Raw genomic sequence first — 13,351 nt, 5'->3', positions numbered from 1 at the left:
AGAACTTTGCTACAGTGGCTTGATGCACCTTAACTACAGCAAAGCCAGAGCCAGCCGTTGCCAGTGGGAGATATTACTGCGGATGTTTATGATGAAGTAGTCAATCTCCACTTCCCTAAAAGGGAATCGTCACACCCACAAAATCTCAATCTTCCATCTCAAAAGTCTCAAGCATAACAAGTGAATACATTATTTGTATTTTCTTAAAAATTAAGAGCATGCTAACTCTTTGTAACATCACCTTTCCTTCAAAGTTTTTGAGAAAACAATGAGCTCAATGAGCAAGACAACAAACTTATCATCTTTCCTTCTGTACATGTGTGTCCATGTGTATGAGTGTGAATGCTGTGGTGAATGCACGGTGCTGTTGAGATCTAAACATTTATTCTCCCTTTTCTGAAATAGCAGGAAGAGCTGTTTGTGTCTGCTCTTGACAGTCACAACACTCAAAGAGTTAAAATACTACTTCTATGTCAAATAGGTATGTTGTCATCAGTCAAAAGATGGAAAAAGAAGATTGTGCCATCACCCTGCCCCTGTCAGTAATACTCTGTGGGAAATCAAACAGTACTTAACAGTTCAATTGTTTTGTGTCTATTTCACTTTAAACTGTATACTTCAAGATATCAGAACCATACAGAAAAATCACAGGAATGTTATTCACTGTTTATTGTTTTGACTGACTGGGAAACTAGGAATTAACAAAAGCCACAGAAAATAACTGTGCTGGTGGAGGCATGATGGGCTGAATGGCCTCTTTCAGCATGGGAACACCTCTGTGTTTCCGTCAACATTGATGTTCCCCTCTGAAGACGGTAATGAGGGCAGGTTGGTCCCAGAGAGAAACTAAGTCCCCACCATTTCGGCAATTCAATTCTGAACGAGAAGTTCCATGGTGACGTTTTTGAACCAACCCTTACGTGGCTGATTAATAGGCACTGAAGGAACCCATCTTGCCCCTGGCCCAATCACCGACCTTCCCACCAGGCAAAGGGAAACCAGGGCAAATTTCCAGAAAAAAGCAGGAATGGAGCTTTCCCAATCCGGGAGCAGAGATGGAGGGCGGGAGGAAAGCTGAGCACCCCATTCCTGATCCCCATACTACAATGTCTCCTGAACTGCCATCTGCTCACCAGTGCAGCCCCTCATGGCTGAACAGCTTGCTCTTGCCCCTCCCTAACCCCCCAACTGTCTCTCCAGATCCCGAAGGCTGCTGGTTTCTCATCCGCTGGGAGCTTCAGGCAGGGAAAGACTGCAGTGGTGAGGTTCCTAAATGGACAGCAAGCTTGGGATCACATTTTAAGCACCTAATCGCTACTTGATTTCAATGAGTTTTCTGGCTATGGCAGCAGCAGTGAGGGTGCAGGGGTGGGGGGGGTTGTGGAATTAATTTCCCCTGAAGGTATCCACCCCTACTGTTAGTGCACAGAGCACTATGTGTCTGTTCTTAAGATTAATCAGTTTGGACAGTCCCAGGTGGGGCACTATACCCAAACAAATCAATGGGTTAACAGAGACTGCAGAACTGGGGCAGAACCATACCAAAGTCAAAGCAAGATATGGCTTTCCAGAGCGATGACACATTCCCAGTCCCAGTGGTGCTCACCTGTTAACCTGCTCCCCCCCACTCCCTGCGTAACATGCCCATAGATAAGGAGTGCAAGTGTAAAATACAACCAAATATTTAAAAGCAAATTATTTTAAGAAACTAAGTAGGAGCTGCAAATGAAAACACTCAATGTTATAGAGTCATACAGCACAGAAACAGCACTTTCAGTCCAACCACTCCATGCCAAACATAATCCCAAACTAAACCAGCCCCACCTAACTGCTGCTGGCCCATATCCCTCAAACCCTTTCCTAATCACGTCCTTATCCAAATGTCTTTTAAACACTGTAACTGGACCCGTATCCACCACTTCCTCAGGAAGTTCATTCCACACCCAAACCATTCTCTGTAAAAAATGTGCCCCTCATGTCTTTTGTTAATCTCTCTCCTCTCACCTTAAAAATGTGCCCCCTAATCTTGAAATTGCCCATCTTTGGGAAAAGACAACAGCCATTAAATCCATCTATACCTCTCATTATTTTATAAACTTCTATCACGCCTCTCAACCTCCTATGCTCCAGTGAAAAATGTCCCAGCCTATCCAGCCATTCTTTATAATGCAAACCTTCCATTCTTGGCAACATCCTGGTCAATCCCTTCTGAACCATCTCCAGCTTAATAATATCCTTCTTATAACTGGGCGACCAGAATTGGACACAGTATTCCAGAAGAGGCCTCACTAATGTCCTGTACAACCTCAACATGACTTCCTACGTCTATACTCAAAGGACTGAGCAATAATGGGAAGCATATCAAATTCCTTTTTAACCACCCTGTCTATTTGTGATGGAAACTTCAAAGAATTATGTACCTGCGCCCCTATGTCCCTTTGTTCTACAACACTACCCAAATCCCTGCCATTAATTGTATAAGTCCCACTCTTGTTTGCTTTCCCAAAATGCAATACCTTGCATTATCCAGATTGAACTCCATCTGCCATTTTTCAGCCCATTGACCCATTTGGTCAAGATCCCTTTGTAATCTTAGAAAATCTTCTTCACTGACTCTTCTGACACCAATTTTGGTGTCATCTACAAACTTACTAATCATGCTTCTAGTTTTTCATCCAAATGATTTATATAAATGACAGACAAAGCAGGACCCAGAACAGATCCCCATGGAACATCGCTGGTGACAGGCCTCCAGTCTGAAAAGCAGCACCCCTCCATCACCCTTTGTCTCCTACAGAGAAGCCAGTTATGTAACCAATTGGCAAGCTCATCCTGAATCCATTGTGAGCTAACTTTACTAAATTAATCTACCATGTGGAACCTTGTCAAAGGTTTTACTAAAGTCAAAGTAAATGACGTCAACTGCTCTGCCCTCAATCTTTTTGGTAACTTCCTCAAAAAAAACTCAATCAAGTTTGTGAGACACAATTTCCCCCACACAACACCATGGTGACTATCCCCAATCAATTAATACTTCTCTGGATGTCCACAAATCCTATTTTTGATAATCACTTTCAGCAATTTACCCACAACTAAAGTAAAACTCACAGGTCTATTATTTCCTGGGTTTTCCTTACAACCTTTTAAAAAAAAGTACATTAGCCACTCTCCAGTCATCAGTCACCTCACCCATAGTTATAGATGACATGATTATGAGTCTATACTCACGACAATTAAACTTGTTTCTGACCATTCTAAACAAAAGATGTAGTTTATTGTCCCACAGGCAGTAGCAGTTCAAGATGGATAAGGTGCCCCATGAAACACGAAACTTCAGCATCACCTTCTGCTCCACAGCTACCTGATGAAGGAGCAGCGTTCAGAAAGCTAGTGCTTCCAAATAAACCTGTTGGATTATAATCTGATGATGTGTGATTTTTAACTTCGTCTACTCCAGTCCAACAGCAGCACCCCCCACACATCATGGCTCCTCAAGAATAGTTTGCCACACCCCCCTTGAACAAGAAAATAATCCTTTTTTTTTGCTTAACTAGAAGCTATGCTGAAAATAACAATCCACTTTCGAATTCCTGCAAAAAAAATCTGCTTTTACAAAGTAAAACGTACTTTGTAGACAAGTGACTTTTTTATTTCTCAAATGTTTAACATTTCCTGATGTGAAGTAATAATTAACACACACTTAGTGCAGAAAGTATCAAACGACTTTTTAAAAAATCTTCCATTCGCATGGTGAGTTTTTTTCTTCGACTTCATTTAAAGTTTCTTCAGCTTCCAGCCAAAGTGTAACAAATGTTTGGAAACAAGCAAAAAAAACTGAATGGCGGTCCTTCAGATCCACATAAAGAGGACAGTGTGTCCACCAGAGGGCTCAGTCATAATGATCCATTAGTGGTTCTCATTCTAACCATTGTTATAGAGGGTCTAATAGCATGGCGGTAATGTCCTTTCCTTAGAACAAGGAAATATCGGTTCAAGTCCCGCCTACCCTAGAAGCGTCTAATACATCCTTGAACGAGGAAAATGTCTAAAATTACTGATAATTCATTGGGAACACAGGAGGCCGATTTGAAACTAATCACCCCTTCCCTCTCGGCATGTTGAGACAGATCCAGGTTTAGAGAGAAATAAGTCGCTGTATAATAATTGGGGAAAAAATAATTTTATAGCATAAAAGGAGCTTAAAGCAGACGAAATTGTAAACAGGTGGAGAGTGAAATGAAACATGAGGCAACTCTGGTCGTGTAATATTGCAGCAAATCAAATAGCTTGTATCAAAGAAATACTGCTACATTTTGTGGTTTTTAAAGAAAGCTTTGCATACGATTGTAGAACTAAATACATATTTCTCAAACTATCTAAAGCTGTCACTACCCCTGGATCATTCATCCAATTTCCTTAGAATCACTCTGCCGGCTAAATCGTAGTTAAAACAGATAAACTGGTCAATCTGGTAACATTATTAATTAATAACATTCATCTGAGGATATTATTGTCTGAAGTTAGTGAGATCAGAAAATTGCACTTGTACATCCGAGAGAACAAACATACCTTTACCATCGGTGTTTTTTCATTTAAGGTCTGAGTGGTTTTCTTTAATTAAAATTAACCTGCTGATTTGATGTCATAAACGGCGGTGAGATATGATGTAAAATCCTGATGTAAGGTCAAAACGCGTCTTGGCAGAGTGCAGTTTTCAACTCAGTTTGTTCAGGGCGACCTAACTGCAGTGACCTCCCGATGGAGTCGAGTTGAAACTCATGGGTGAGTGAAGTAATCAACAATAAGCTTCAGCCTTAAATCAATGGAATGATGATTCGTTGATAAATTGTTGCCCTAACTGTCGAGTGTTAAGTAAAGCCTCAGGTCAGGGCTCTTGTGGTGCAGTGGTAATGTGCTTGATCCAGGAGATTCTGGTCCAACAGGTGAATTACAGAAAGTATCCACAGTGGCCTCAGTCCCTTCCCAGTAATATGTTCAATGTAAAATCAGTTTTCTGTTCATTCCTCAAGTCACTTCTTAAGAATGATGATTTAGTACAGGTATCATCCAAAAATTCTGTCTCAAAATATACAATTGTACAAGGACAGTTATTAATATTTCAATTTTATAAAAGGATTTATGGACATTCAGAGGGGCAAAAATTGATGAGGGATAGTGACCATGGTTTTGTGTGAGGGAAATCATGTCTCAATAACTTGATTGAGTTTTTGAGGAAATTACCAAAAAGATTGAGGGCGGAGCAGTAGATGTTGTTTACTTGGAACTTTATTAAAGCCTTTGACACAGTTCTACATGGTAGACTAATTAGTAAAGTTAGATCACATGGGATTCAGGGTGAGCTGACCAATTGGTTACATAACTGGCTTAACTGTAGAAGACAAAGAATGGTGGTTGCTTTACTAGAATGTTGCCAGGCATTGAAGGTCTGCGTTATAAGGAAAGACTGGATAGGCTGGGATTTTCGCAGGAGCATAGGAGGTTGAGAGGCAACCTTATGGAAGTTTATAAATAATGAGGGTTATAGATAGAGTTAATGGTAGTTGACCTTTCTCTAGGATGGGGGATTTCAAGACGAGGGGGCACGTTTTTAAAGTGAGAGGAGAGAGATTTTAAAAAGACATGAGGGGCAATTTTTTTATACAAAGAGGGTGGTTTGCATTTGGAATGAACTTGCTGTGGAAGTGATGGATGTGGGAGAGATATGTGCCAGGAGCAGGTAGGTGGGACTAGTTTAGTTTGGAATTCTATTTGGCATGGACTGATTGGACCGAGGGGTCTGTTTCCATGCTGTCTGACTCTGTGGCTGTATTAATTTTGCTCCAGCTATTAATCAACATGGAGACTCATGTTGCATTGGCTGGTTAAGAGGATTCTGGTTAAATTGTAACAAGTACCGACAATGCTGGAAAATCTTAGCAGGTTTGCTAGCATCTGTGGAGATAGAAACAGAGTTCACGTTTAGAGTGTGATATTGTCTTTTTCAGTTCTGAAGAACAGCCCTACCAGATCAACTGAATTTCTCCAGCAATTTCAGTTTTATTTCAGATTCCCAGCATCGGCAGTATTTTGCTTTCAATGTGTCGCCCGACTAAAGTTGAATGTGGAGAACGCCATCTGATGGGAATATAGACTGGGCAAGCTCCCCACAGGATATGAACAATTCTGTGTAATATTTGATATTCAGGAAAAGTTGATTGGAGATTAAGGTCACTGCTTTGAGTTTAAACTCTGCCCTAACGATCTGGGGCTTGTTAATTAAAAAACAAAGATTAAACCACGTTGTCCCCTATGAGTAATATGCTCTGACACCCCATTCCCATTGTAGTAATATAGTAAATAAGCATACCTGTCTCATTGAGGGCCTTAAGTTTAATTCCTCCGGTTGCTTCTGTTAAGATATCCTTGCTCTTACCCATAATCTAAGCGTACTCCTCCGAGAAATGGAAGTGTAATACAGGGTTTGCAATAACTTTGGCTGTACCGTGTTCTGATATTAAGTCCCAGTGAGTGTCTGGTACTATAGCTCCCCGAAGGTGCTAAAAAAATCGATTTAAATAAAAATTGCATCCCTGAAAGTTTTGTATTAGGTAAATCACGAAATAACCTCAAACTACGATGGTTATACTAGGCGGACCTCTGAAGGTTTCAATTCAATTTTAGGTACAGTTATAATTCCACAATTGTAGTCCAGAAGCAGCAAGATATAGGGAAGGGTCTCAAAACGTTAACTCTGTTTTTCTCTCTCCACAGATGCTGCCAGACCCGCTGAGTTTCTCCCGTAATTTCGGTTATTTGTCTGTTTCAGATGTCCAGCATCCGCCGGTCTTTTTGTTATTGTCAGGATTAAAGGCGCCGCCACATAATTCCGCAACAGTTTCATGCGAAATATCAAAACCATATTTATGTTAAGAGACGGGAAACATCAAAAGAGGAACAAAACGCCAGGATGTTGGCTGTTTGTTTGTTTTTCCCCCAATCCCCATGGATTTTTTTTAACCTCAGCGACAGGCTTACTGGATTAGTTAAATAAGTGTAACGGGTCGCATGGATTCTGTAGAATTGTATGTAACATCCCTGCACATGTAGCTATCAGGGAATATTCCGAATATTGTCGGTTTAAAATGTGACTCACAGGCTCAGTTAACGAACCAAAGTTCCACTTCTCGCCAAATCTGTATTAAATTCTAACATCAAAACAACACCTGCTTCAGACTTCGCATTTCGAATCAACAACTAAGCAATCTTTAAACATCACGCTGGCTGCTTTCAATCTGTGAATCTAAACACATATTTCACTGACGTGGATTTGGCTATTTCTTCTAGTATTTAGAAGGTTAAGGAGTGATCTGATCGAAGTCTCCAAGATATTAACCAGAAAAGACAGGGTGAAGACACATTATTTCCATTGGTTGGGATTCTAGAACCCTGGGCCCGCTCTGAGAATTAGGGCCAGAGCATTGAGGAGAGATGTTGGGAAGCACTTCTACACACGAAGGGTTGGAACTCTCTTTCACAAATGACAGTGGATGCTGGATCAGTCCTTAATTTTAAATCTAAGATAGAAACATGTATTTGTTAAGGAAAGGTATTAAGGGAAATGGGCCAAAGGCAGATATATGGAGTTAGACCATGGATCAGCCATGATCTCATTGAATGATGGAATAAGCTGGAGGGACTTAATGGCCTATTCCTGTTCCTAAGATTATACATTATTTCACAGTGCAGAAACATGCTCCACCAGCTTTCATGCTCTACCTATTCGAACCTCTTTAATCTGAGAAATCCCTTTTCAAAAAAAGACTCAATGGCCTGAAATTTAAGCTCATTGAGAAACAGTTATTAATAAAATACATTAAATCACTGAAATAGTAGAAAGCCAGGAGTTCAGTCAGTAGTGGATGAAGTTTTCAGTGCTCTGCATCATTTTGTTTCCCAACCTGCCCTTGCAAACTGTGAGTTCTTGTCAGTCGATTCTCACAGTACAAACTATCCAAGACAGTGCATTTAGACCCTCAGCCATTTGCGTTGGTCACAGAGTGATGACAGAAACTTTACAATGCAGAAGGAGACCATTTGGCCCATTGTGTCTGCCTTGGCTTTCCCAGTTGGGCATCACAGTCTGACATTTTTGAAAGTAATATATTGGCATGGATAGAGAATTGGGACATGTGCAGGAAAAAGCAAGTGGCAATAAGGAGTCCATTGTCAGGCTGGTGACTGTGACCAGTGCAGTTCCACAGGGGTCAGCACTGGAACCATATCTGTTTACAATATATATTATTGACTTGGAAGAAGAGAATTAACATACTATAGCCACATTTGCAAATAAAACAAAATATCAGGAAAGGCAGTTTGTGAGATGAATACAAATAGGTTAAGAAATGTGTGCAAAAAGGCAAACAGTGTTCCCATGCTGATTGTTGCACTGCTTTTCAGTTCATTGAGCAGAAAGATTTGATGGAAAAACAAAGTGCTGGAGAAACTCAGCAGGTCTGACAGCATCATGGGGAAAGGTCAAGATTAGAGTGGTGCTGGAAAAGCACAGCAGATCAGGCAGCATCCGAGAAGCAGGAAAATATATGTTTCGGGGAAAAGCCCTTCATCAGGAATGAGAAGGGCTTTTGCTGAAACGTTGATTTTCCTGCTCCTCGATTGTTGCCTGACCTGCTGTGCTTTTCCAGCACCACTCTAATCTTGACTATAATCTCCAGCATCTGCAGTACCCACTTCCACCTACCATTATAGGGGAGGCAATGGCCTAGTGGTATTATCACTGGAATGTTAATCTAGAGATCCAGATAATATTCTGTGGAGCAACAGGTAAAGAGGTTACACTATTAAGAGATACAGGAACGTCTCAATCTGTGATGTTGAAAGATGAGGAGATATGTATTTCTGAAGGATTATTGCCAGAAAAGGTGCTGGTAACGGGAATTCATGGGACAATTACGAGACAAGAAGCACTTGTAAAGTGAGGTTAGAGTGTCCAGTGAAGAGTGGAGACGTTGTGGTAGGAATATTGGACAAACTCTCAGCTCCATGAATACAATTTGTCCTTGCTAACGATACCTGGTTCACCGGTAGGAGTGCTGCATACTGTGGTTGAAAAGCCAATGGAAACTCAGGCAACTGAACGATTGCAGGACACGTATCCTCGGATGTTTCCTGACTGTGTGGTAATGAAAACATAAAATCACCAGTTGAAACAGGAGAGATCAAAGAGTACAGATAAGAAAGTTAAAGTGGAATTAGCAGAGACCCTGTTTGATCAGATGGTTGACACAAACCAGGAGCCGACAAATGACAAAGCAGACATCTTTAGCTCAGATAAATTAAATGAGTTACAGCAGAAAGATGAAAAATTAAAGCATTTAGAGTCATAGAGATGTACAGCATGGAAACAGACCCTTCGGTCCAACCCGTCCATGCCGACTAGATATCCCAACCCAATCTAGTCCCACCTGCCAACACCCAACCCATATCCCTCCAAACCCTTCCTATTCATATACCCATCCAAATGCCTCTTAAATGTTGCAATTGTACCAACCTCCACCACATTCCCTGGCAGCTCATTCCATACACATACCACCCTCTGCATGAAAACTTTGCCCCTTAGGTCTCTTTTATATCTTTCCCCTCTCACCCTAAACCTATGCCCTCTAGTTCTGGACTCCCCGACCCCAGGGAAAAGACTTTGTCTATTTATCCTATCCATGCCCCTCATAATTTTGTAAACCTCTATAAGGTCACCCCTCAGCCTCTGACGCTCCAGGGAAAACAGCCCCAGCCTGTTCCGCCTAGCCTCTCCCTATAGCTCAGATCCTCCAACCCTGGCAACATCCTTGTAAATCTTTTCTGAACCCTTTCAAGTTTTGCAACATCTTTCCGATAGGAGGGAGACCAGAATTGCATGCAATATTCCAACAATAGACAATAGGTGCAGGAGGAGGCCATTCTGCCCTTCAAGCCTGCACCACCATTCAATATGATCATGGCTGATCATCCTTAATCAGTATCCTGTTCCTGCCTTATCTCCATAACCCTTGAATCCACAATCCTTGACAGCTCTATCCAACTCTTTCTTAAATGAATCCAGAGACTGGGCCTCCACTGCCCTCTGGGGCAGAGCATTCCACACAGCCACCACTCTCTGGGTGAAGAAGTTTCTCCTCATCTCTGTCCTAAATGGTCTACCCCGTATTTTGAAGCTGTGTCCTCTGATTCAGCACTCACCCATCAGCGGAAACATGTTTCCTGCCTCCAGAGTGTCCAATCCTTTAATAATCTTATATGTCTCAATCAGATCCCCTCTCAGTCTTCTAAACTCAAGGGTATACAAGCCCAGTCGCTCCAGTCTTTCAGTGTAAGGTAATCCCGCCATTCCAGGAATTGACCTCGTGAACCTACGCTGCACTCCCTCAATAGCCAGAATGTGTTTCCTCAAATTTGGAGACCAGAACTGCACACAGTACTCCAGGTGTGGTCTCACCAGGGCCCTGTACAGCTGCAGAAGAACCTATTTGCTTCTATACTCAATCCCTCTTGTTATGAAGACCAGCATGCTTTTAGCCTTCTTCACTACCTACTGTACCTGCATGCTTACCTTCATTGACTGGTGTACAAGAACACCCAGATCTCTCTGTACTGCCCCTTTACCTCAATTGATTCCATTGAGGTAGTAATCTGCCTTCCTGTTCTTGCCACCAAAGTGGATAACCATACATTTATCCACATTAAACTGCATCTGCCATGCATCTGACCACTCACCTAACTTGTCCAGGTCACCCTGTAATCTCCTAACATCCTCATCAAATTTCACCCTGCCACCCAGCTTAGTATCATCAGCAAATTTGCTAATGTTATTGCTAATACCATCTTCTATATCATTAATATATTTGTAAAAAGCTGCGGTCCCAGCACTGATCCCTGCGGTACCCCACAGGTCACTGCCTGCCATTCCGAAATGGAGCCGTTTATCACTACTCTTTGTTTCCTATCAGCCAACCAACTTTCAATCCAAGTTAGTACTTTGCCCCCAATACCATGCGCCCTAATTTTGCTCACTAACCTCCTATGTGGGACTTTATCAAAAGCTTTCTGAATGTCCAGGTACACTACATCTACTGGATCTCCCTCGTCCATCTTCAGAGTTACATCCTCAAAACATTCCAGAAGATTAGTTAAGCATGATTTCCCCTTCATAAATCCATGCTGACTCTGACCTATCCTGTTACTACTATCCAGATGTGTCGTAATTTCATCCTTTATAATAGACTCCAGCATCTTTCCCACCTCTGAGGTCAGACTAACTGGTCTATAATTTCCTGCTTTCTCTCTTCCACCTTTCTTAAAAAGTGGTACAACATTAGCCACCCTCCAATCCGCAGGAGCTGATCCCGAATCTATCGAACTCTGGAAAATAATCACCAACGCATCCACGATTTCTCGAGCCACTTCCTTCAGTACCCTGGGATGTAGACCATCAGGCCCCGGGGACTTATCAATCTTCAGACCTAACAGTCTCTCCAACATCAATTCCTGGCAAATATAAATTCCCTTCAGTTCAGGTCCTTCAGCCACTGTTACCTCAGGGAGATTGCTTGTATCTTCCCCAGTGAACACAGATCTGAAGTACCCATTCAATTCTTCTGCCATTTCTTTGTTCCCCGTAATATAGTCCCCTGTTTCTGTCTTCAAGGGCCCAATTTTAGTCTTAATCATTTTTGTGCCTTTCACATACCTAAAAAAACTTTTACTATCCTCCTTTATATTGACCAGTTTACCTTCGTACCTCATTTGTTTCTCTGCGTATTTCCTTCTTAGTAATCCTCTGTTGTTCTTTAAAAGCTTCCCAGTCCTCCGTTTTCCCACTTATCTTTGCTATGTTATACTTTCCCTCTTTTAACTTTATATGTTTCTTAACTTCCCTCATCAGCCATGGCCACCCATGCCTCCTCCTAGGATCTTTCTTCCTTTTTGGAAGAAAAGTGGTCTGACCAATGTCCTGTACAGCCGCAAAATGACCTCCCAACTCCTGTACTCGATACAGTGGTAGTAGAAGGAAAATATTCTGCCTGGAAGTCTGTGGTGAGTGGTGTTCCACAGGGCTCTGTCCTTGGGCCTCTACTGTTTGTAATTTTTATTAATGACTTGGATGAGGGGATTGAAAGATGGGTCAGCAAGTTTGCAGATGACACAAAGGTTGGAGGTGTCGTTGGCAGTATAGAGGGCTGTTGTAGGCTGCAGCGGGACATTGACAGGATGCAGAGATGGGCTGAGAGGTGGCAGATGGAGTTCAACCTGGATAAATGCGAGGTGATGCATTTTGGAAGGTCGAATTTGAAAGCTGAGTACAGGATTAAGGATAGGATTCTTGGCAGTGTGGAGGAACAGAGGGATCTTGGTGTGCATTTACATAGATCCCTTAAAATAGCCACCCAAGTGGACAGGGTTGTTAAGAAAGCATATGGTGTTTGGGCTTTCATTAACAGGGGGATTAAGTTTAAGAGTCGTGAGATCTTGTTGCAGCTCTGTAAAACTTTGGTTAGACCACACGTGGAATACTGCGTCCAGTTCTGGTCGCCCTATTATAGGAAAGATGTAGGTGCTTTGGAGAGGGTTCAGAGGAGGTTTACCAGGATGCTGCCTGGACTGGAGGGCTTATCTTATGAGGAGAGGTTGACTGAGCTCAGACTTTTTTCATTGTAGAAAAGGAGGAGGAGAGGAGACCTAACTGAGGTATACAAGATAATGAGAGGCATAGATAGAGTCGATAGCCAGAGACTATTTCCCAGGGCAGAAATTACTAACACGAGGGGTCATAGTTTTAAGCTGGTTGGAGGAAAGTATAAAGTCAGAGGCAGGTTCTTTACACAGAGAGTTGTGAGAGCATGGAATGCGTTGTCAGCAGCAGTTGTGGAAGCAAGGTCATTGGGGACATTTAAGAGACTACTGGACATACATATGGTCACAGAAATTTGAGGGTGCATACATGAGGATCAGTGGTTGGCACAACATCGTGGGCTGAAGAGCCTGTTCTGTGCTGTACTATTCTATGTTCTATACTCTGACCAATAAAGAAAAGCATACCAAACACCTTCTTCACTATCCTATGTACCTGCGACTCCACTTTCAAGGAGCTATGAACCTGCAGTCCAAGGTCTCCTTGTTCAGCAACACTCCCTAGGACCTTACCATTAAGTGTATAAGTCCTACTAAGATTTGCTTTCACAAAATGCAGCACCTCGCATTTATCTGAATTAAACTCCATCTGCCACTTCTCAGCCCATTGGCCCATCTGGTCCAGATCCTGTTGTAATCTGAGGTAACC

Source organism: Chiloscyllium plagiosum, unplaced genomic scaffold, assembly GCF_037043375.1.
Source record: "Chiloscyllium plagiosum isolate Xiang-an unplaced genomic scaffold, Cpla_swu_hap1 HiC_scaffold_30, whole genome shotgun sequence".
Taxonomy (NCBI): Eukaryota; Metazoa; Chordata; class Chondrichthyes; order Orectolobiformes; family Hemiscylliidae; genus Chiloscyllium; species Chiloscyllium plagiosum.
The sequence above is the reverse complement of the archived record's forward strand: the minus strand, read 5'-3'. Positions refer to the sequence as shown.